This window comes from Stenella coeruleoalba (assembly GCF_951394435.1).
Source record: "Stenella coeruleoalba genome assembly, chromosome: 14".
NCBI classification, from domain to species: Eukaryota; Metazoa; Chordata; class Mammalia; order Artiodactyla; family Delphinidae; genus Stenella; species Stenella coeruleoalba.
In genome coordinates this window covers 14,891,898-14,918,360 of record NC_137160.1, presented here as the reverse complement: position 1 = coordinate 14,918,360, position 26,463 = coordinate 14,891,898, and the positions used below count along the sequence as shown (strand labels likewise).

Genomic DNA, 26,463 nt, shown 5'->3' with positions numbered 1-26,463 from the left:
AGAAGACAGATGTCAGGCATAGGTTGCTGGAAAAATATTAAATCTTATATATTATATTCACATATTATTTATGATATTTTCAAAGCCATATTTGAATTATCAGTAATTTTAGAATTTCTTTTTTAAAAAATGTGATCTCTAAGGGTTGTCACTGCTTGAAACTAGATTTCCAGAAAACTGGCTCCTATTCTGTTTGTCTTTGAGATCAAACAACTCTCAAGTTGCCAGCTATTAAACTGTCATTAGTAATCTTGACTTAATAACTTGATATATTTAGAAATAGCATGCTTTTCTAACTGATTTCTCCTAATAAAAGTAACAGCAATTTCATTTGATGGACTCCATTTTTATTAACAAATGTTCTTATTCAATTTGATTTTTAAGGATTTCGATGTGTGATGAAGAGGTTTGTTAAGCAGGACCAATTCAGTTACTTCTGAACTTGGCGCACTGTCACTGTGGCCTAATTTATATGTATCAACAGAGTTTCCATTAGATGTAGAATTTTACTTTGTGATTAAAGGTGCTATTTCATCATAGGTAAACATTTTGAGTCCTGAAGAAGAATTTCAGGAATGTAAATGTTTTTAAGAAAAAACAAATAATTGATTTATTCCAGATCATTATTAGCTACTTAATATATACCACTACATCTTGGGAACCAGAGATAAAGGTGAATAAATTGAGCACATCACTCTCATGGGGAAATTAGAGGAGGGTGTCCAGACAATAACACTGTCAAGAATCAAATTAATTTTATACTTGCAGATAGTTTTTTTTTTGTTTTTTTTTTGCGGTACACGGGCCTTTCACCGCTGCGGCCCCTCCCGCTGCGGAGCACAGGCTCCGGACGCGCAGGCTCAGCGGCCATGGCTCATGGGCCCAGCTGCTCCACGCAAGGCATGTGGGATCTTCCCGGACCGGGGCACTAACCCGTGTCCCCTGCATTGGCAGGCGGACTCTCAACCACTGCGCCACCAGGGAAGCCCTATTAACATATTTTGACAGAAGCATATTAGCAATCATTAACTTACTTATGCATTTAAAACAAGCATTTTGTTATTAAAGATTAATTTAATTTAGTTTTAGGTTGCAGATCCAATGTGTAGTTGAGCTATTAGTGGAATATAATTCTTATGCCAATAATATCAAATTTTTTGGTTTCTACATAATTTCCTTATAAACGTTCTGTAATACTGTTTCATGTACAGAAGCTTTTTACTTTCCCTTTTCCTTGTGCTTTTTGTTTCCACTAATTATTTTTAAAAAGTAATGCTTTTAAAGCTTTAGTACTTTAAAATTTACTTATTATCAATTATTTCTCACTGTCTATAGCAGTGAAACTCGAAGAAAGCAATTTTCCTGTAGAAAAAAAATTGTACAAAGTATTAACCTAATATATGTCTACTGGGTCAACATGTAATATGGAAATTTGTTTTTAAGTTCACTGCATTCTTTGCAGATCATCTCACATTTCTGTAATTTCTGCTCTCTTTTCTTATGCACAGTTTTTTTCATGTATCAGGTTTTTATTTATGGAAAAAGCTATTATAGAACACTTCTATCTGTCATACATAGACATTTAAAATGCTTACGTTTTATCAATTGATAATTGTAGCAATGCTTAAAAATTAAACCAAATTAATCTTGCTACAGTTTTAACAAATGTAGTCTGGATTATATAGGGAAATAGCTTATTTTACTTTAAGAAAGATCCATTAGAACTGGAAACAATACTACTAAGCTTATAAAATCCAAACTACAAAATTTAGCCATACATCATTTTCTGATTACTTTGTGTTTTTTCTATATAGCTATAGGTAAACAAGTTGATTTTATACATTATAGTTTGTACTTTCTTTTTTCCCATACATTGCCCAGAACATAAAATGATGCTTAACAACGAATTACTTGCTTGATTGGATATCTGGTTAAATACTTTTATTGAAGAAGACCTCAAGACTTACTATTTTCAAATATTAATTTTTAAAGAGGATAGATAACTTAATGGCGTTTCGATTCAAATACCTGTCTATAAATTCTAGTTCCACCGTATATAAAGCTATCTTTGTTAATAATAATAGTTATCTACATCATAAGCCTATGCTATAAGGATTGAATAGAATAATACATGTGAGATACTTAGAACAGTTCCTGGGCCATAGTATGTGCTCAACAAGTGTTAATTATTATTATTTCTTAACTTCTTTAAATCTGTTTATGTGCATACTGGGAAAAATCTCTTTATAAGGATTAAAATGTGCGTACAGCACTTAGGACTCTTAGTATGTAGTAGAATTTATAGTTAAATGCTAATATGTATGCAAGGCACTTCAGGATCTTATATAGTAGGCATTGTTATTTATAGTTAAACATGATAGGTCTTAATTACTAAATTACTAATCCTCTACACTAAACTGATAGGAAACTAAAGAGCCTTACGTAACTTCAGTAGAGCTAATGCTTCTCTCCAGTTTACACCTCTCCACCAGAGATCATGTGTAAATAAAATTTCTAATGTTATGAATTTTTTGCAGGCATACATTTGATTACAGATAAAAGCAGTAAATACATATTATCAGCGTGTTTTAATAATCACAAATAACTTTCTTTCTCAACTTAGATAGGAAACAGATGAGAAAAAAATCTGTCTATCCATTTCAATCAGCTGACAAAGATGCAAAAAAAGAAGCTCACACTGAGAATTTAATGACTAATTTATCAAATGCTTATGCTTCAGGTATGGATGCCATTAACAAATGTTACTTGTTTTCTTTTTACAAAATTCTATGTCATCTATATATTTATTGAAGCAATTATGATTTCCTTAAGATCTGATTCTTCAACTTACTTTTAAAAGCACACTTACCAGCTCAGTTTTTGACAAGACAAATAAGGTCCATCTAGGAGAACTTGAAGGGACAATTCTTCTGTCCAATGATGTTAATCTAAAATGGTCTATTTTTTGGTGAAAACTGTTATCCAGTGGGACTTTGAATGAAGATTACTTGTTGGATTGGGACAAATGCTGCTTCATTTGCTATTTGACATGGCCTTTTAATATCTTTAATATTTAATGATCAAAACTCAGTCTCATGGTGATTTTCTTTGGCTCTTTAGTTACTGACCCTGCTGTTTATCTCTCTCTTTTTTTTTTTTCTCTAGATTTGTTGCCATCCAAGGATGGCAAAGATTTAACAAAATGTTTTCTGCTACAAGTGGTAAATATTCTTCTGCACTACATCGAGAAAACTTTTGACGTTAAGAGTAAAATATTGGACTTTTCATCATCCTCATCAACTTCTTGAAGGTTTGGATGGGTTTGACTTAATAGCCGTCTGACCATCCTGAGTCTCTGGAGCAGTTGCTTGGTTACTGCACAGATACCTTAAAATATGGTGTTAAAACAGGTGATTTTCAAATTTGTGTGTCTGAACTGAACTAGATGAATAGCTTTGAGTTTACATTTGTGTTGAAAAATACTCCAATTTTATTCATTTTTATTTAAAACATTTGGTTTATTTTAAATTGGTATTGTCATATATGAATTGCTTATTAATTAACAGAGAAAAGTAAAAAAATGATTTTGATTTGGAGAGTTATATCTCAATGGCAAATAACATAAAATTTTTATTTACCTTTTTCATTTTTTTGTTTTATTTGATAATATTCATTATTGATGCTTAATTTATTGTCTCTATACATCAATAAAACATAGAGTGCTAAAATTAGATATATGTATAATTTATATATACAGCCTACATTTTAGAAAGTGTTTTCTGAATAAATTAATATCGTTGTAACTTGATTCTTAATCTCTTAAAGCAATGATACTTCCAGGAGCAAACGATATTTGAACAGGCTCTAGAGGCAAAAAAGAGATTCAAAAAGAGCTATCATGCACATCATCTTTAAGATATAGTGTAAAACCAGTGCAAAGAACAATCCGTTTTGGAGCTAAGGAGGGGAAGATTAATTTAAACTGAGCTGAATATAGATTGTTCAGTTTGACAAGTAATGTTTGGTGATCCTTTCTTAATATAAAATTTCAAAACATCATTTTAAGAGGGACCTGGTTTTTTTCATAGTTGAAATTATCTATTTTTGGTGTTTTTTTATTTTTATTTTTTCACATCTTTATTGGAGTATAATTGCTTTACAATGGCGTGTTAGTTTCTGCTTTATAACAAAGTGAATCAGTTATACATATACATATATTCCCATATCTCCTCCCTCTTGCGTCTCTCTCCCACCCTCCCTATCCCACCCCTCTAAGTGGTCACAAAGCACCGAGCTGATCTCCCTGTGCTATGTGGCTGCTTCCCACTAGCTATCTATTTTACATTTGGTAGTGTATATATGTCCATGCCACTCTCTCAACTTCGTCCCAGCTTACCCTTCCCCCTCCCCGTGTCCTCAAGTTCATTCTCTACATCTGCGTCTTTATTCCTGTCCTGCCCCTAGGTTCTTCAGAACCTAGTTGAAATTATTTATCTTCTTTTGGTGCTTTTTAAAAATTATTTTCCATTATGGTTTATTACAGGATATTGGATATTGTTTTCGGTGCTATACAATAGGTCTTGTTGTTTATCCATTCTATATATAATAGTTTGCACCTGCTAAGCCCAAACTCCCACTCCATCCCTCCCCCCACCCCCCTCCCCCTTGGCAACCACAAGTCTGTTCTCCGTGTCTGTGAGCCTGTTTCTGTTTCATAGATAAGTTCATTTGTGTCATATTTTAGATTCCACATATAGGTGATAGCATATGGTACTTGCCTTTCTTTGAGTTACTTTGCTTAGTATGATAATCTCTAGGGACTTGATGTTTTAATCAAAAAATGGATAAGGAACTTCGGAGGGAAAATTGTTTTACCTTTTAGGTGGTTGATCCCCCATTCACTGAGGTAGCTTTACACCCCGCATCCTTGGTCTGCTTTAGGTGGGCTCCTCACTCTGGCATTGGCATTCAAGCCCCTTCTCAATTCAGTGCCTTCTCATAGCTGTTCCTTGTGCTCAAAATAATCCTCCTTCACTGTTTGGAAACCAACCAAATTGTCCCTGAAAGATCACCTCCTCCAAGAAGCCTTCTCTGGAGATTGCCTCTTCTGCTCCCCTGACTGCTGTGGATGCCCTAGGAATGGTCTTATAACATCCTGATCCTTTCCTTTGTAGTGATTTTTACTGTAATTAAACACATTTGTGTCATTACTTGATTATTGTCTTTTTCTTCCACCAGTCAGTGAGATCCCCACGGTAGCAGCTATGTCCACCTTGTATGCCCACTGGATCCCAATACCCAGCATTGTCCCTGCATATGATAATTGCTCAGGAATATTTACTGAATGAAATAAGTAAAGTGTGCTTGATCCATAATACCTGTTCACTGAGAAACTGCTATAAAATTTAACTACTTTTTAGCCTTGTGTTTTTACTTTGACCCATTTGCAATTTTGTGTTTTTACTTTGACCCATTTGCAATTTTGTCTTTTTTTCTAGGACATCCATGCTATTTTAACCAGCTCTCCAGTGGGCTAGATGTGATTGGACTTGCAGGGGAATGGTTGACAGCCACTGCAAATACCAACATGTCAGTATCCTTCTGGGTCTAAGGAATGTGAGACTATTAGACACACAAGCAAGAGTGAAGATGTCAGTTGCGGAAGTTACATTTTGCTGGATAGGATGTTTGCTATATCAGAAACAAATAGTTGATACCCCGAGAGAAATGCAAAGAAGATGGTTCCTGTTCCCTGAGTGACATTTTGACTGGTCCTGTGGACAGTCTCTCTCTAGAAAATCTCAGGATATGAATTTCCTGGTAAGTAGTAAAGTTCAGTTTTTTAGTCTGAGTTATTAGTGTGCAGATTGGGAGCCCAGCTCCAGGATTGGAATCATTTCAACACTACCCAAAACAGCCCAGAGCACGTAGTCGAAAAAAGACACAGACAAGTATGTGAAAAGTTTCCTGAATATAAATTAGAACTTCAATCTGCTTGAAGGTGAAGAAAGTAAACTATTAAAGGAAAGTTAAATTGAACTCCAATGTGATTCCTTACAAATTTTGAACTTTGCCACAGCAAAACTTACAGTTATAAGAAAATTAGATACACTGCTGCAACGTTTTGAAGTAAAATTAATTTTAGGGCAATATATTTCAAGGTTAAAGGGATAGGGAAATGATTAGATATGAAATTGAAAGGATCAGTCTGTGTCAGATGTTAATATAATTTAACTAGCTATCAAAAGAGAAAGGTGGTAGAAATTTAAACTTTAAAACCAAGAACTAAACATTTATGAGAAGTGACTGCTTTGCTATGTGGCAAAACTGTGGTTTATTTTAACTATTTAGTTGTCATTGGGATTTTAATGATGCACAGGGATTTATAGATGTGAAATGCATGTAAAAATAACCTGCACAGTTTACTGCTAGTTTTAATTTTTATTGCTTGATTATGGCCCTTTATTTAAACATGCATAGAGTAATACTTTAAAAAACATATCTTTTGAGACTATATGATGCACTTTATATGTTATATAAATTATCACACAAAAATCATTTTATAAATCTTGCTTCATTATTTGGAATCCCATTATTATGAAACTTAATCATTTTTTGTGTGAAGAAAATATAGATTCTTGGTTTAAACAGAGAAATAGTGGAAAGAATACATGGAAGATGCAAAGACAAAGGATTTAAGAGAGGGTTCTTTACCTTTGAATTTTTCTCATTTCAATGAATGGATATCTCCATTGGATAGCTCCATGGGTATCTCCTACCATAATCTGAGATAATGGAAAAGCATGCGAGATGGAATTAACGAGAACCAAATTTAAGTCCTAATTCTACCATTTAATGGGTCTCCGTTGTCTGAAAATAATAATGTCTACTCCATGGAATTGAAATAGGATCAAAAATGTAATGTGTGTAGAAGCTGAAATTGACAGAACACTGGCAGAAATGAGCCTCATTGAAATGGACATCCGTAGGCTTGCTATGTAAACTTTGTTCTTCTTGGAACGAGAAGCCTAATTCTAATAGGTAATGGATTTTCTTAATCTGTGTTTTTGTGCAGAGCCTGGGGCCAGAGTTTATAGATTAACACTTTATTAGGGCATGCCCTGCACAGGAGCAGGATTGGGGGAAATGAAGGGAGTCAGGACAGGGCAGAGGGTAACATGAAGGGCATTTTAGACCTGGCTACCACTTAGTATAAACAGAGGTGAGTGCATGATCTCCTGGGATATACGGCCCCCTGTAAGTGACTGCTTCTAAGATCAGTCCCTCTGGAGGGAGCAAGGGGAACAAATTTATTCTCAACCAGGTCTCTTACAGCCGAAGGACTGCACGATGGGATGTTAAGTTCCCCACACATAATAACTGGGCATTCTTGGCATTACCAGCTGATTCCATGACTTGTGATACTAAGGGCAAAAGGAAGACCCTGGGGCTGAAGGTCAGAGACTGCAAGTGTGGGTGGGAGGCGACTCTCCATTGGGTTGTGGGTGAGTCTGAGTTAAAGTGGTCACAGTGGTGGCTGGGCCTGAATAACATCCAAAGGCCTTAGAGACAGAGAAAGCTGAGGACATCTGAAGTGGCACATACGTGGTCCGTGATACCGGCATCATATATAATTACACTTAGAGAGATCTTTACAATTTTTTTAAGAACAAATAAAAGGATTTCTTGAGAACAACTGAACCCATTTTTTGATTTCAGAGCTCACTGCACATGCATCACTGTTTATTGCATAGGATACATACAGAGAAAAGCTTAGAGCCTTCTTTTAAATCCCAGCTTCTTTCTCTGGAGTTAATTTCACAGGGAGACTCAGAGGAGACTCCCCGTAACAGTGCTCTCTGAATTCTTTTCCATGGGGCCCATGTGGTTCCTGTAACGTCTGCTTGCTTCAAGCTGTTATTGAAAACATAACCGTATTTAGCCTTTTTTTGGGGTGTGTTTGCTCACAGTACAGTCTTTAGGTGAAAAACATTTATCAGTTTTTAGAAAAGGCTCTTTCAGGTTCTGCAAGATATTGTCTGTAGCTCTAGATATCTGTCTTTCTAACTTGTCCCCTAGGAAATGTGTAAATATTTTCTTGATAACTGGACATTTTCTGTCCCAAACACTGTTGTGTGTGTGCTGAGGGGATGGAGCTACTTTCAAATTCCTTTTGGTGGAAAATGAAATTCCCAGCTACCTCACAAAACCATGGAAACCTTGATACTTCCTTTGTAGAACTAACGCACTCTAGATCTGGAAGGGACCAGTCAGAACATATAAAACTTAACCATTTCTTGCACAGTCTATTATAGCATACAGAAATGTGTAGAATCTTATCTAGCACATGATTTTATTTGTCCTCTTCCATGTAATATAATTCACAGTAGAATTTCTATATTATAGGTTTACCTATGAAATAGCTCCAGTATTTACTGTCATGGAAACAAGTCTTCTTAAGAAAATGTGTGAAATTATTGGCTGGAGAGAAACAGAAGCAGATGGAATATTTTCACCTGGTAAGAAAAATGTTTGTTTATGAGCGAAAAGAAATATCAGGAGACACTCAAAATGTATTTCAACTAATATGACTGTTTTCCAGAGATAAATGTTCATAAGCCGTTGTGTTGGTTATAATTATAAAGAAAGTTTTTAGAAATCTTAAAGTTGTGAATTGTGTTGTTTGAGCTTTCTCTTAACACTTTCAAGGAAGGCTATTTTAAAAATGACATCAGTGATTTGGCACAATTTTAGTTTCAGAAAACTCTCAAATTGTCATGATTTCAATCCACATTTCTGATTTTGGAAACTAGATTAACAGTCATGATTTCTCTTCCATAGGTGGCAGTATATCAAACCTCTATGGTGTATTAGTACCTCGTTATAGGCAATATCCAGAGATAAAAACAAAAGGCATGACAGCACTTCCATGCCTTGTATTGTTTGTTTCTGAACAAGTAAGTATAAAGTTTAGATTTTTCCAACTTTTAAGAGTCTTCTAAGATACACTGATCAAGTAATTGAAAGACTGAGAATATTAGCTTCATTTTTCCATTAAATATATTCAGTAATCTGTCTGGATCTATGGATTAATATTGGAAAGGGGAAAAACAACTTTCCAGTTGGTATAGACTCTATAGATTAGCCATACAGATAAGTCAGTATTAAAATTTTATTTCAACATAGGAGAAACTAACAGAAAAAATGTGATTATAAATATAAAACATTTTGCTACCTATACCATAAAAAAAGCAAGACAGAAAATTCAAATATACAATGGTTCACTTTAAAGTTGAATTAAAAGAATGAGAATGTGTTTAATGTTTTCTTTTTCCAGTTAGGACTGTAAGAGTCGGTTGACAAGAAAGCTTTATTTCTATAGGTCCTCAGCCAGATGTTTCTGATACTGACAATATATCCATTGAGGTCTCCTTTAATTTTAATGTTCCAACCCTGTGTCTAGTAACAATACGTATTTTTAAAAAATCAATTCATCCTCTAATAAATTCGATCACTTTTTTCTTTTCTACCATGGTAACATTTATAATCTTAAAGTGTAATTGTAGTCCCAGCTTGAGAATTCTATCTAAAAGTACTTGGAAACACAGGGTTTTCTTTAAAATGTCCCCATGTTTGCAATGTCTTTCCTTTGCCAAACTCAAATTGGCATTATATAAATGTATATTATCAAATTAGAGACCACTGCTGCATATTTGATGTAATTTACTATAAAACTTAATACAATTGAAGATGCTTGTTTACAAATGTCATTTTCATCATTTCACATATACTTTTTAAATATAATGAGCAAATAAGCTGAAATTCCACAATACAGATTAAAAAAGAACATTTCCTATTTCATCTATGCATTCTCCATTGAAATGAAAATATATGGTTGGGATTTTAAATTTCTCTACTTGTTTCTCTCATATATCTGGTCTTTTCCGGGCAGCTAAAAATAACCCAGGCCAAGTTTATCTTTGAGCTGCCACCTCCATCTTACTGATACTGTTTACATTATGCAAATGATACAAGGAGATAGTAGTCACCTAGAAGGCAAGAAATCAAAGTTGATGTCAAAGTCAAAATTAAAAACTGCAAGCAGAATAAGAATTGATTCATTTCTTCAGGCCTCACTCTTTAAAAAAGATTGTAAATTCAAGACTTAAACCTGTCCATAACATGTAAGGATTTACCTGGAGGATATTGTCACTAAATTTATAAATGACACGATTCATGTGTATACAGAGAACGAGAATATTCAAACTCCTGCATTTAAAGAGTCGTGTTCTGTGACAGTGCCTCCTAGAAAGAGGTACTACAACCTTCTTCATCTCAACAAATGTAATGATAAGGGTCTGGAACTATGCCTTAAGAACTCTACTTGCATGTGTGTGTGTGTATATATATATATATATATATATATATATATATATATATATATCCATGCACAAACCCATGCAAAGCTATGCGTATAAGCCCTAGTGTGAGTGATGCACTAGTGTAAGTGATGATTTAAGGCGGGAGAATTAATACCTTTCTTGTTTTCATTTTTGCCCAAGGGTCAATATTCAGTAAAAAAAAGCTGCAGCAATCCTTGGTATGGGAACTGATAATGTAATTGAAGCAAAATGTGATGAAAGGTACGTCTTTAATACATTCTCAAAATTTTTTATTATCATGCTTGGTATGAAGATTAAAATCCCATTTTTCTATTATCCCAATTTTTAGCAAGAATACTCTCCCATATTAGTTTCAATAATTTTAACTAGAAGTAATTATGAAACAAGCACCAAGGTATCCTATCCTACTGTTAAGACTTCTTTACTAAGTATAGTCCTAAATCAGTGAGACTGTCACATATCCGTTCCTTGTTTTAAGTAGATCCAGTTAGCAATATAATGATGTTTAGAGATGAAAAATTCAACTGCATTAGAAATCTACAGAGTGAAAATATATTTCCATTTGTCTTGAATCCTACTTTTCATAAACTACATTACAAATACATATATTCTGGGAGATCATTTTGATGCATATCAAATGTATTTATACATTTATGCATATCAAATTCTGTGTTATAATCTGCAACTTATTCTTTTATTTTTTTTGGCTTTAGAATATATCTTAGGAATCTTAGCCCATGAATTTATACAGACCTTCCTTATTCTTTTTTAATTACTTCGGAGTTTTCCATTTTATAACTGTAACATAATATCACATATCTTATTTAAAAGGGTTTTCACCTAGATTTTAGTATTTAAGAACAATGCTTAAATGAATATAATTATATAAATATATTTGAGTGTGTTTTAATATTTCTCATGTGAATCTCTAGAAGTTGAATTATTGGTTCAAAGAATGTCTGCACTTACAATTTCATAAAGATTTTTATTTGCCCTTCAAACATTTTTCAGTTAATTGATACTCTTGTCTACGTTGTGAAGCCTGAATATTATCAATACTTCTATACTTGAAAATTCTGATAGACAAAGATGACGTTTAGTTATTTGGGACAATGTATAGCCAATATATGGACCAGCCAATTGTGTATTACCATGATCTGTCCATGTTTTTTGCCCATATTTTATTGGTGGTTTATTATTTATTGGCTTGTAAAAAAATATTTATATATTGAAAAGTTTTGAAATATAAAATATATGAATATAAAATATTTTGCAAATATGTTTTATGTTTATAATTCAATACTTATCTCAAGTCATTTGGTTTTCTTTATATAAATCCTGAACATTTCCTGAGAATCCCTCCCCCAGATACTTTATATCTTTTTTACTGCTATGAATAGGATATGTTCTATGTTTATTCAGAACAATTAGTTTTAAAAAATAGGAACCTAATTTTTGTAACCACCCATTTGCTCAACATTCTTATCATTTTCAAGAGTTTTTCAATAAACAATGTTAGGACTTCCAGGTATACAACCATATGTACTCAAATTAGGGTTTTTTTCTCCTCTTCTTTTTATCTATCATCATCATTATAATCATCTAGCTAGCTAATAGGTATTTCTTCAGAAAAAAATACTATAATATTGATGGTAGTGAGCATCCTTATCTTGTTCCTGACTTTAAGAGAAATGTTTCTTCTGAATTATCAATAGACAGGATTTTAGTCTGAAAACTGGATGGAGTAGGAGAATATTGGCTTTTGGGTTTTTTTCCCAGAAATTCTCTGTGAAGAAATGTGAGGCCACCTGAATTTGTGTCATGTTCTTCCCCCACTCCCCCAATTTGGATACTTGATTTTTCTACCTTGATACTAAGAAGTCTTTATAATTAAAGGTTAATAATTAGATAGATGAAAGAAAGAAAGAAAGAAAGAAAGAAAGAAAGAATCATCTGTATCTTTCTTAGAAAAATCAGAATCTTCTGATTTGTAAGTAATGCTGATTTTAAGATGATTGAATAGTAAATTAAGCATTCTTTAACTCAAATAACATGATATTTAACATTGGTTTTAGACAATTACACATTTACTTAATAGTTGTTTTTACACCTATAAATACCTTTGGGAGACAATAAAAACTAATTTTTTAATCTTGAATATTATGTATTCTTCTAATTGGTAGAATTGGTTTGTTTATTCACTGATAAGAAATCAATGTGTATTTGCATTTTTAAGGGGAAAGATGATTCCAGCTGAGTTGGAGAAAAATATATTACAAGCTAAAAGGAAGGTATGTTCTGAAGTTCCATATTTAACACACAAATGCATCTTAATTTTCTTCACCTTTTTTTTTTTTTTTGCGGTTTGCGGGCCTCTCACTGTTGTGGCCGCTCCCGTTGCGGAGCACAGGCTCTGGACGCGCAGGCTCAGCGGCCATGGCTCACGGGCCCAGCCGCTCCGTGGCACGTGGGATCTTCCCAGACCGGGGCACGAACCCGTGTCCCCTGCATCGGCAGGCGGACTCCCAACCACTGCGCCACCAGGGAAGCCCTCTTCACCTATTTTTGTTAGTGGAAAACAATTGATAATTGCTAAAGGAAATAAAATAATCCCTAAATGTAGGAAATTTCTTCTAAAACTGAAGTGAAATAATTAACATTGTAGTATTTCCTGATAATTTTGTTTCTGTTAACTATCAAAAGAAAAGTTATCAGGATATTTACTAATAAAGGGGTTTGGTCAGCTCTATTGTTGTGGTATGATTTTCTGAAAATAAATTCAGAGAGAAATAACAATAAATGAGACTCAGAGGTAGTGGTATTAGTTCATCTTATGGTTAAGCTACTTTTTCCATTACTGTAGGTACCTTTGAGTATTTGAAATTTTTAAGTACTTAATGCCCTTAGTCAAAGTTATCCAGCTTCCTGATGTCCAGAAGTGTAACGGTTAAGTAACAATATTAGCATAGGAGTGGACTTCATGGGATTGTAAGAATGATGCAGCTTTTGTCATCAGCAGGGCCAAACTCCTTTTTGTGTCACTGCCACAGCTGGCAGCACAGTGTTCGGGGACTGCGACCCACTCCACGACATCGCAGATATTTGTAAGATGCACAAGCTCTGGATGCATGTGGATGTAAGTCACGTCCTTGAGTCTGGATCATGATTCACCTTTTTAAAAAGATGTATCCTATGAATAGTCCTTAAAATTTTTTAATTGACATTGCAGGCAAGACAAAAATTTCTGTAACCCTAATTTTTATAAAGAATAAATATCAAGAAAGAATAGTCTTATTTGCATAAATTATCTTAAATTAGACTTAATACACTATCATGGAATGAGCTACAAATGTATCTAGTGTTTAAAAAAAGTCTAAACCTCTATTAATATTCAACCAACAATTTAGAAAATCAGTTTAAAGAAATAGTTAAAACAATTTTAAATCAAAAGGACTTAGCCCATTACTCTAATATACGTTTCTTAATTAATAGCTATTATGGAAATCAAAAGTTTTGATGCTATTAGTTTGGTACAGTGACTTTGGGCAAAAATGTCTTTGGCTTTGACTAGAGTTGGACAAATTTAAAGTTATATAATATGGTAGATATTTTAATTTTTCTGTAGTATTGCCAAATCTGATTCCAACTTTTAAAAATTTCTGTCTCTGGAAATTACACAGAAGGTATCTCTTTGAATTAATTAGAAAAAAAACTTTACTATGTCATGAATAGACAATGAAAACTAATAGGAGGAAATTTTTAAATGCATTGTTCTTCTAAGTAGGATAATTATAGCCAAGTTTATAATTATCTTGAATAACAATTAAATCTTCATCAACTTTTGAAATAAAATTAACATAGGAAAAAGCATTCAGTGCTATGTAAAAAGAAATAGAGGGCTTCCCTTGTGGCGCAGTGGTTGAGAGTCCGCCTGCCGATGCAGGAGACACGGGTTCGTGCCCCGGTCCGGGAGGATCCCACATGCCGCGGAGCGGCTGGGCCCGTGGGCCATGTCCACTGAGCCTGCGCGTCCGGAGCCTGTGCTCCACAACGGGAGAGGCCACAACAGTGAGAGGCCCGCGTACTGCAAAAAAAAAAAAAAAAAAAAAGAAATAGGAACACAAATCCTTTGTATCTGTTACAGGCAGCTTGGGGAGGTGGATTGTTGCTGTCCAGAAACCACTCCTATAAACTCAGTGGCATTGAAAGGTGAGACCCGGGCCATTGCTTGTGCAAGCGAAAGAACCTATTTACGCTTCTATTTTCTTTCATTAGACGGTGAGCACTCACTGGGGCTGTTTTGTCACCTAGGGCCAACTCTGTGACCTGGTATCCACATAAACTCATGGGTATCCCCCTTCAGTGCTCTGCTATCCTGACTGGGGAAAAAGTAAATAATTTCTATTTTCAAGTAGGGACATAATGGACGTCTTGGTAATGATTAGCTTCATTGTGAATGTTCAAAACGAAAATAATTGTGGCCTCATTGAATTAACGTAGTGCGGCACCATTTGCCCTGTTGAAGAAAACTGATCCTTCCCTTTTGATCTTTTTATTTTTTATTTTATGATATAGTCCTTTTATTTAAGTTAAAATATTGCAATTATTTTTTCCCATTCAAATACTAACTGCTTTCTTAGGGCAAGTTTGAATTGCTCTTTAAAAAATCTAATTAAGATATTCAACTCTTCTTATTTCTTTGAACCTGCCTTCTCTGTCATAGTGCAAGTTTTCATCATCTCTGATTGGAATTGTTTCCCCTCAATATCTTTCAGCTTTTAGGTAGTCCTTCATATATGACCAGTGTCATTTAGCAGGGAAGATGGACCCGAGTGTCAATCTCATTCATTTTCAAATCTTTGCTCTAACATGTATGAGCTTTGTGATCTCTAACCTCTGCTATACTCTCCAACTTATCTATTACAATTCCCTCTTTATTCCCTTATAAATTATCACCAATTAAGCAAGAATTGAAGAATTATAGGTTTACAGTCCCTTATTTACAATTTTAAAATTTAAAGACATTCTGAACAATTAATTTTTTTGTAGTTCATCAGGTGACAAAACCAATCCTGACCTGTTGTGAGGCTCATATTGACTCTATGTACCCACTTAATGTAGATATTCATACTTCACTATAGAAATGTTAATGTATTTGATAATGACATACAGCCCCAGACCCCAATGAAATGCTGCATTATCTTCTATATATGGACTAAACTACTTATTATAAAAAAAATCTGTATTTTGACACCCACCTGTTGGCAAGGTTTTCAGAGAAAGGATGTGAATTTATTTATTTATTTATTTATTTATTTAACATCTTCATTGGACTATAATTGCTTTACAATGGTGTGTTAGTTTCTGCTTTATAACAAAGTGAATCAACTATACATATACATATGTTCCTATATCTCTTCCCTCTTGCATCTCCCTCCCTCCCACCCTCCCTATCCCACCCCCCCATCCCACCCCTCTAGGTGGTCACAAACCACCTAGCTGATCTCCCTGTGCTATGCGGCTGCTTCCCACTAGCTATCTATTTTACGTTTGGTAGTGTATATATGTCCATGCCACTCTCTCACTTTGTCACCACTTACCCTTCTCCCTCCCCACATCCTCAAGTCCATGCTCTAGTCTAGTAGGTCTGTGTCTTTATTCCTGTCTTACCCCTAGATACTTCATGACCTTTTTTTTTTTTTTCCTTAGATTCCATATAGATGTGTTAGCATACGGTATTTGTTTTTCTCTTTCTGACTTACTTCACTCTGTATGATAGACTCTAGGTCCGTCCACCTCACTACAAATAACTCAATTTCGTTTCTTTTTTTTTTTTGCGGTATGTGGGCCTCTCACTGTCGTGGCTTCTCCCATTGCAGAGCACAGGCTCCGGACGCGCAGGCTCAGCGGCCATGGCTCACGGGCCCAGCCGCTCTGTGGAATGTGGGATCCTCCCGGACCGGGGCACGACCCCGCGTCCCCTGCATCGGCAGGCGGACTCTCAACCACTGCGCCACCAGGTAAGCCCAAGAGCAGCATATATTGTCTCTCCAAACACTATGACAACAGCAGGACATGTCTACACCCTCATTCTGCCCCTTATTTATAATTTTTAACTACCCCTTATTTAAAATTTAATTTAAGTAATTGACATGCTTTTAGGAAGCTATTCCTATCACCTTCTTCCCAGTACTCTATAGGAAGATGGGCATTAGGTTCTGTTCAGATGAAAGCTTTGCCATGAACTAACAACATCTTTAATATATTAGGGACCTGGTCCTCTACATTACATTACCCACCCTGTGGACCCTAAGGGACTCTCTCAGATGTCAGTATCAGAGGCAGTTAGAGCTGGTTAGATTTTTATTTGGTAGATATGGAATTCCTAGTACAAAACACTAATAGAAAAATACGTTCTGTAACATGAATCACAGAGGCAAATTCATGATCCTACTTTGGTTAGTCTATAATATATTGGCAATAATATATTGGTTAGTCTATAATATATTGGCAATAATATATTGGTTAGTCTATAATATATTGGCATTAATATACTGGTTAGTCTATAATATATTGGCATTAATATATTGGTTAGTCTATAATATATTGGCATTAATATATTGGTTAGTCTATAATATATTGGCATTAATATATTGGTTAGTCTATAATATATTGGCAGCATTTTCTCTTCTAAATTTATCTCTTTCATCAACTGCTTTTTCCTAACCTTATAATCACCTAGTTCAAAACAAGCATTAAAAAAACCACTTTGAATAGTGTATCGACATTGGTAACTCACCTTAAATTCTTTTGATAATGAGGCATTGAAATAATGAATACATTCATTCAATAGTAATGGATCTACCATTCATTGAACATGTATTAGGCTAGAAAGCTTTACGTATGTTATTTAGTTTATGTTTCCCAACAGTTGTGCTGGTTATATCTGTTAAATAGGTAAAGAAATTAACTTGCTAGTGGATGAAGAGAACTACATCTAAGGAGCAAAGGTGACCACTCACCTAAATCCAAAATATATTTTTTTCCACAAATTCATATTGTCTTTCTTAATACAATTCATAGCACCATGGGAATGCCAAAACTCACCTGGGTAGTGATGAAAAGCAGGCCCATCATCTTTTGCATATGGAGACTACTTCATAAAAATGGTGTATAAACAGCTGTTATATAAGTACGGCCATTCCTGGGAATAGGAAAAAAAATTCAGCGTACCGTGAAATGGGAATTCTTTTATATTATAGAACATTTTCATATACAAGAAATCAGGTTCAGGTAAATACCCATGATGGGCTTGAATGGGAGGAGTCGACTTGCAAGTTTGTAGCATGAGTTATAACTAGTAAATATTTAAACATCTGCTATGTGAGTCTCCATCAGTACTCTTCACAAAATAATGGGCATTAAGAATGAAGTCCAGAGATATAAATGAAAGATTTCATCGTTTTTCTCATTTGCTATAATTACAGAATGAATACTTCATTGATAGTAGGAAGAGGAGCCACCTTTAATAATTCATATTTCTTAAAAATAAAATTAGTTACATAAAATACTGTGATAGGTTACAAAAGTAAGTAAGAAGAAAATCATATAGTAATGTAAGATTCTACAAACATCGATTATTATGCAGAAGCAAATCGAATGCAAAAGCTTCTGTTTGGTTGGATTTTCTACATGGGTTGGACTGGTTTTATATTCATAAAATGACTGTGTTTGGCCAGGAGAGTGCTATAGGGAGCTTAATTGTCTAAGAGCCCATCTGCTTCTCTTAAATTCATAACTGCATTTGCCCTGAGGCTGTGCTTTCCAGAGTTTTCTCTCAGTCAATCACTGATTGAGCACGGCAGGGATTTTAAGGCATTCCCATTCCTGAGAGACACGAGACTCTCTTGATAGCTGAGTTGGTGTGAAGAGTTCCCAAGGGCCTTTCTGAATTTTACTTAGATTTCATCATACTCCAGGACGCTTCTTCCTCACTTTTCCCCACCTGTTTCCTTCACTTAGGGTCAGACTTATGCACAGTCTGAAAGCTCTCCCAGTCTGACTGGCTCCTTCCCACTGTCTTTCACACAGGTGCTTCACTAATGAAGTCCTTGCACCTTTAATCTCATCTTGGTGTCTGCCGTTTGGAGGACCTGGGCTAACAGAGTCCAATTAAGATCAGAATAGAAGTGCCATTGTCTTTACTATTCAATCTTTGTAGATTTTTTTCAAGAAACTTAAAGATACATTCACAAGGAAGATGCATATCCTGATACTTTTCATTGCCAATTTAGTATGCATTGAATGCCACCAAAAGCTCTATGTGGAAAATTGCTGAAGAGTAATAAACTCTATGCCAAGTATTTCAATGATATTTAGCCCCATTTCTTCAGAATTCAGAGTAGGAATATTCTTCATCAATAATTTCTATTAACTTTTCTGCAATTTTTTCTTCCTCTAATTACTTACAGCTTCTCCCTGAACCAGACTGCCCTCAAAGAAAAATATCAAATGATAAAGTGGTTAGCTCAAAATATTAGTCCACTGCTATTTAATCATGTCTATTCTTAAGCATTTCAAAGACTACTCATGCCTTCTCCAAACCAATATTTGTTCAAAATTGTGAAAGTTGGGAGCATCTGACCAAATGTTCATACAATCAAAGCTTTTTACACATTTTGATTCATATATATTTCTTGTGGAGAAAAATAAGGCTTTGAAAAAGGATAAAAAGTTGCGTGCTAGGGTTAAGTATTTATAATTTTAAATACTGGTAATTGTCGATAAGAAGGTTACATTTGTGCAAAAATCTGAAGAAAGTGAAGAGGAGATCATGCTAATATTTAGCTGTGTAGCAAGAGGGAATCTCAATTTAAAATCTTTGAGACTGAAGCACACCTGTTGCATCTAAGACACAACAAGGAGATCAATGTGGCTAACATGGAATGAGCTGTTCATAGGAGGAAATAATGTAAGAAAGAAAATGAAAGGGTTCCTCCGTCATTACTCTTTCTTAGAACTCCATTGCCTTCGATCTCTGTTGAAAACAAGTTCTGATTTAAACAGAAAGTGTAGCCTCTTGGGGGCTCCGAGCATCCCCGCTTACTTAGTTGTAGGTGTAGCATCCTTACCTCGTGCTATTTGCATTGTCACTGAGTTGCCACATATGGTAGGACCAGTGGAAGTCCATGCTCATTGTGCAATGCAAAGGCTATGTGTGCCTGGGGAGGCAAGGAGTGGCAGACATACATGTTGCCTGTATCTCCTTAGCTCATAGGCATAATCCATTGTCCCACTGGACTTCACTTTCAAAACACAAGTCCAAAGAATTTCAGGACAGCGACAGCAGAGCATTACGTTAAGCCTGAAGCCCTTCTGAATATGGGCCCTGTGTGACTGCACAGGTTGTGTGCTCATGAAGCCAGCTCTGATCACAAAGGCTTAAGTGTTGAGAAGACACTGAAGTACCACCTCATATGGTTGTCAAGGCTCTACACTACACAAGCCTAGAGTAACTATGAACACATACCCTCAGCATGGACATACATGGAACGTATGGACAGAAGCGAAGAGACCAGTTAGGAAGCAATTTCAGTAATGCAGTGGACAGTGATTGGGCCAGCATAGTGGCAGTGAATAGGTTAAGATATATTAGATTCTAATTACGTTTTAAAGAAAAATCCTGTGGAATTTTCCAAAATATTAGATGTGGGGAGTGAGAAAAAGAAGAGGGTCAAGGATAAGAAAACTTTGATGTTTTGGGCCTTAGCAACTAAAGGATAAAATTGATGTATTACTGAGATTGGGAAGACTGGGAGAAACAAGTTGGTGCAGACAGGTCAGGAGTTCACTTTTGGACATTGATTTTGAGATGTTTATTAGTTATGTGAAGCAGGAGACTGAGGTTCAGAGATGAGGTATCAGATGGAAATGAAAGTGGGAGAGTCATCAACCTGTATATACTGCTTAGAGCCATGAGACAAGTGGAAATCACCAAGGGAAAGACGGTGAGTGGAGACAGATTGGTCGATTTTTCTGTGCCTCCATTATCCACTTTATAGGATTCTTCTAAGAGTAAATTAAACTAAGAGTACAAAGCACTAAACTACATACCTGATATACTGCTGAAGCTCAACAATTGTCAGTTTTAAGATGCACTATGCCAGCCAGTATGTCAAGGGCTTTATTTGTCATATTTCTTATTTTAAAAATTTGCTCTGCATACTAGACAGATAAAAAATTCATGTCAAAATATTTATCAAACATTTGTAGATCTAGGCAACCAAACTTAGAAAGGCTGAGTAACTTGCCTCAAGTTCCACAGACAGTAGGGAGTAAAAGCAGGTTGAGGGGATAGAAATAAGAATGCAGTGAGAATATATAATACCTACTGTTAGTAAGATAATAATCACATTTATTTAAATAAGTACATTTAAATAAATTTAATACATTTCAGGAACTTCTTCAGTGTAATTTAAAGGTACTTACTTGAATGAAGCTTTTGATTTTTTTTAACTACAGGGAACCTATGGCTTTGAGGCACAGATCAACAGATATATGGAACTTGCAAAATACTTTTATAAAGTTTTAAAGAGAAAAGATAACTTTAAGCTAGTATTTGATGCAAAGGTAAGGACTCTATTAGTGGGCTTTTTTTGTGAGAGTGAGTTTAAAGTATCTATACTTTCTTTGCTGAGTTTTTTTTTTTTTTTGCGGGACACAGGCCTCTCACTGCTGTGGCTTCTCCCGTTGCAGAGCACAGGCTCCGGACGCGCAGGCTCAGCGGCCATGGCTCACGGGCCTAGCCGCTCCGCGGCATGGGATCCTCCCGGACCGGGGCACAAACCCGTGTCCCCTGCATCGGCAGGCGGACTCTCAACCACTGCGCCACCAGGGAAGCCCTTTGCTGAGTATTTTTTTTACTTGAATATGTTACCTATCCAATACTTTGAGATAATTTAAAAGTTGTATGTAAAAATTATTTTAAATATTTTATCTAAATGCAAAACATTTCGGTTTTAAAAACTTTTCCATTTGAGTTCTCTTTCTTACAGGCCGAGGGTCCAAAAGATTAATTTGATGATTATACTCAATTTTTAAATTTTTGAAATGAAACTCTGGTTATAATTGCTTTTCTGATTTTGATGGCACTGAATTAAGAGTAATTTAATTGTTCCTAGGCTTTTTCTTGTATGTTAGAGAATGCAGTTGGGTTTCTGGATAGTAGATGACATAAGAAAAAGTGGGCTTTAAATTATATGATAATCCTTGGTTAATCATTATTAAAGTACTAAGTAGATATTAATGAAAAATGGAGAGTTCTGCTAGTATTCTATCCATCTTCCTCTGCAAGGCCCAGTCAGCCAACCCAATGGCATGCTTTAAGTCATGCTAGTAAGAGTAACTATTAGGAAACAAAGGTGCTTGGTCTTTTTTCTACATTGTCTCCCTCTGATTGTATTATTTCTATTTTTGGTTAGTCTTGCTCAGGCTTAAGTGGAAACTAGAAGTAAAGAAATCTGTTTGTTTTTAATACTATACATTCTCTGATCATTTATCTGCCTCTCTGAAATGAGCTTTCATAAATTGATTTAAGTAAAGTTCTCTTATACCCCTTTATCTATATAAAAGACATCTAGTCACTGAAGCCAGAACCTTGAATTCATCTTGAAGACCTAGCAAAGATCAATTCTATCTTTTGAAGATTTGGGAAATTTAAATTCTTCTATCTGTACCCGTGGCCACTGCTTCAGTGAAGTCCTCTCCATTCTCTCCTGAATTACTATAACATTCTATTAACTAATATTCTCCTCCCCTCAATTGTTCTCTCCCCTAATTGATTGTCCTGAATGACCTTACTCAAATATAAAATTGGCACTGCCATTAAAATATTTAATATATTTTGAGGAATGGGCATGGGATGGATGGCTGAAGACTGGGCACTCTGTGAGGACACCATTTCCTTTATCTCTGTATTTGGTGCCTGATACATGTATTAGATCCTCAAAAACTATTTTAAAATATATTAAAAGTTAAATTAAATACTTCTGGGATAATTAAGGAATTAGGTAGGGCTTTAAGGATACTTATAAAATTACTAAAGAATTAGGTAAAACTTTAAGAATACTTGTAAAATTTTAATTTTTTTTTTTTTTGCGGTATGCGGGCCTCTCACTGTTGTGGCCTCTCCTGTTGCAGATGTAGAGCACAGGCTCTGGACGCTCAGGCTCAGCGGCCATGGCTTACGGGCCTAGCCGCTCCGCGGCATGTGGGATCTTCCCGGACTGGGGCACGAACCCGTGTCCCCTGCATCGGCAGGCGGACTCTCAACCACTGCGCCACCAGGGAAGCCCTAAACTTTTAATATTTGATTTAGCCTGAGTTCACCAATGTCTGCTTCTGGACTTAAACATATCCCAAAAAGTTTGGAAGAGATCAAGAACTGCAAAAGGTAAGTTTGTGTGTATGGTGTGGTATTTATCATTTTAATATTGCCTTTTAAATAATGTGTCTGGGCTAGTTTGATTGGTTAGTGGAAGGCGGTAATGTGGTCTTAAGCCATTTTTTAAAAATATTTGTATGGAACCAAGTGAAATCTCAACCCACCAGTCGTTTTGCAAATTAATCTAGTCATCCTTTATATAATTGAAAAATATTTTTTGAATGCTAATATTCAATCTACTGAGTTTTCTACCCTTTGGTTAATTCATTCATCAGTTAATGCTTGCCATATGTTCCAGAGGATTTAGAGGTATAAAATGAATAAGACAGAATCTGAGTTCTAAGCTAGAAGGCTTAGTGGGGAGAAGATAAGAATAGAAATAATTACAATTTTTATGAGCAATAGAAGATGTACTTGGAGAAGAATCATCACATTTGAAATATTTATCATAAGGTCATCTGAGCAAGAATCTAGGAGAGATTTTATTACAGATCAGTGATCAATACTGAAAAAAATCCAAATAAATGTCATAGCAATGAGAAGATTTAATCTTTACCCTAAGAATATATATTAAAATAAAGAGAATTGCCACTATTACATGTTATTTAGCTATACATTTACTGTAAGTTTTTAACCTATCTTAAGCATGCATTATATACATACATTTTATAATAGTATCACCACCACTTTTGAGTTGACCAACATCACAACTACTTATCTTAGGCAATGTGATCCGCCCTAGGAGAAGTTGAACATAAACTATCTGATATCAGTGTTTAAGGGCATCAACGTTTTATGTCATCAGAAAATTTCACTGGGCTTATAAGTCTTAAGAGAAAATAGAGAATTTTTTTGGTTTTGTTTTGCTTTTTGATAATACCCCTTGTTTAAATATTTTGTGGTTTGAGGCAAGTATTGAGTGAAGCTCTTAATTTTTTTTCTTAACATGTAAGTGTTACCTTTTACTAGGGTAATTACTACCAGCTGAGAGTTAGCGGAGTACACGTTTACAGAGAGCGAGCTATTTCCTGGAGATACACACACTTACTCACCAGAGAGCCGTCCCTCTCAGAGATCTGCGCATGCTCCTGGATGGAGGGCAAAGGGGAAATATAAAGCAGTTTTTAATAATATTGCAGGCAATAACTAATACCTTTTATTTTATGGTCATGTTGGTTAATTAAAATATTAAAGAAGGACATTAAATGAAATGACCATATAATGACTATATAAGCAAATATATATATATATATATATATATATATATATATGTATGTATATGCCCTGCCCTATATAAAAACTTATGGGAAAGTTAAGTAATGGAGAGCATCTGTAGCATTTTAAAGGTAAACTGTGCAGGAGTAGAAGTTTCAAGAAGAGGAACACATTCAATAGTTATAGAATGCCCTCCTCTTCCTTTCCCGAGTCTCAGTACCACTTTGTCTTATAATAATAACCCAAGGGCGTAATGTGATCTAATGTCACGTGCATGGTATTGTTTTAGGAGCTGTGCAAGACAATTAAACAGATAGAATTTGTCTCTGTAAAATTTACAAAGAAACTATGTTTTGCTGCAAAACAGTGACCTTGTAGAAAAATTCAAGATGTATTGTAATGATTCAAAGAGCGGAAGTTAGAATACCGAAAGATACTACTGCTTTTCCATTTTCTATTTCATTTTACCTCTCCCAGATACTTCTACTGAATTGCCATATAAATAAAATGTCACACAACCTTCTTTAATGTATTCTAGCACACCTGCATTATTTTGTGAGTTTGGTAATCGTGAATCATGGAGTAACAAGAGCTACAGTATGAATATAGAACGTGCTGCCTTTTCTCTGTACTAAGCTGCTTCTTAAAAATTATCCCTGACAGTTTTAAACTGCCTGCAATTTACTTCACGCTAATGATAGTTATGTAGCCATCTAGGATGTGGAACAGTATTTACTTGTAAAATTTCCTTTTAATGAAATTTGCATTTATACACAGATTGCTCCAAAGATTAAAGCACAAATGATAGAGGAAGGCACAGCCATGCTAAACTACCAGCCTTATGGGGACAAAGTAAATTTTTTTCGAATGGTCTTTTCTAATCCTGCCACAAGATAAACTGATGTTGACTATGTTATTGATGAAATTCAAAGACTTGGGAAAGATTTATGATACTGCAATATGATTTTGAATACCAAAACTAAACACCAACTTTAAAGATTTACTGCTGAAGATAATAAGAAAGGAATATTATAAATGATATTCTTTCTTCAGAACGTTTGATTCTCTTTTATCCTATGTTATACAAGATGAATAAAGAACAGTGGGTCATTGAAGACTGATAGATAGATAATAGATTCAATTTTGTTTATGTATTTGTTGTTTTCATTAATTCAATGAAAGATTATTGAAAATCCATTAACTATCAGGGACTTTTCTTGGTGTGTTAGAATACGTCAGTAAATAAGAAAGACAAAAATCCTACCTCTTGTAAAGAAAGAAGTTCCATTGTGAACATTTGGTAAGTTAACATATATTTACATGCTTGAGTTAGTTGCATAAAGCCTTCCCGAGGTGAAATCATTTTCAGTAACATATGGTAGTGTTCTGTTTCTGTAAAAAATAAAATAATACTTATGATGTTTCTCTATTTCAATAAATCAGATGAACAAAACGTTCTGTATTTTGGAGCAGAGAGTCAGGGACGAGAATGACAAGGGCTGACATATTTAGAAGGAACTGTGGCTTCTACCAAGTTTCTATGCAATGATTTAATTCATTTTTTTCTGCAGTGCCATTTTTAATGTCTCTAAAGGTCAACAACAGTGGCATCGTTTTATAATTCTCCAAAAGTATATTGGCCATAGTTCACAAAATGGAATGAGGTAGCTCCACAGTGATGATAAAATTAGTATTTTTCAGCTCCTTTTTTGAGATAATAGAGTTAACATTGAGCACTTACGGTATGCTAAGAATCTTAACTTGCATGGTTTCCTTTATTTCTCTCAATATTACGATTTAAAGTGATTTATTATCCCCATTTCATGAATGAGAAGATGAAGATTTAAAGAATTTAAATAATGTGTCTAACAGCATGCTGCTGCTAAGTAATAAAACCCAAATTTGACGCTAGCCAGGTTTTCTCTCAAGTGTGTATGACAAAGAACCTGCTAAATGCCTTGATGCAATTCACATACACTACTACCAGTCGAGCCATTTGTCAAATCACTTGAGCTATGCAGATCTCTTTCCTCTTCTCTGAAATAGGAATAATAATTGTGCCTATACTGCAGGGATGTTGTTAGAATAAAATAAAGTAATTGTGTTACATATTTTTTAAAACTTTGAATCACTCTGTGTGTGTTAGTTTTATTCTTTCATAACGTGTACATATATCAAACCATCATTATGCACGCTTTAAATACCACAATTTTAACTGTCAATTATAATACAATAAAGCTGAAAAAAATTATTTTCTCAATATAGGAAAAAATCAAATAATTTTGTAACTTCAAAGAGAGCTGAGACCTTAAAAATTATTACATCATGAGAAAAATAAATGGAAATATAGAATTGAATTTAGAGAAAAATACAGAGAGGAAAAGGATTTAATATAGTATATAT

The 26,463-nt window shown here is 34.8% G+C and overlaps 1 long non-coding RNA gene and 1 pseudogene across 2 annotated transcripts; both read left to right on the top strand.

Moving 5' to 3' along the window:
- The first annotated feature begins 2,766 nt into the window (after positions 1-2,766).
- LOC307196965 (glutamate decarboxylase 1-like) lies at positions 2,767-25,011 on the top strand (annotated as a pseudogene). The gene is made up of 11 exons (XR_013831778.1): positions 2,767-3,410; positions 5,499-5,589; positions 8,407-8,519; positions 8,842-8,957; positions 10,563-10,643; positions 12,640-13,022; positions 13,311-13,333; positions 13,423-13,539; positions 14,548-14,612; positions 14,715-14,793; positions 24,838-25,011. The product of XR_013831778.1 is annotated as a glutamate decarboxylase 1-like (transcript).
- On the top strand, positions 16,292-21,300 carry LOC307197326. Its single transcript, XR_013831369.1, has 3 exons — positions 16,292-16,423; positions 20,925-21,032; positions 21,127-21,300. It is a non-coding gene; the product is annotated as an uncharacterized lncRNA (long non-coding RNA).
- Positions 25,012-26,463: the final 1,452 nt, after the last annotated feature.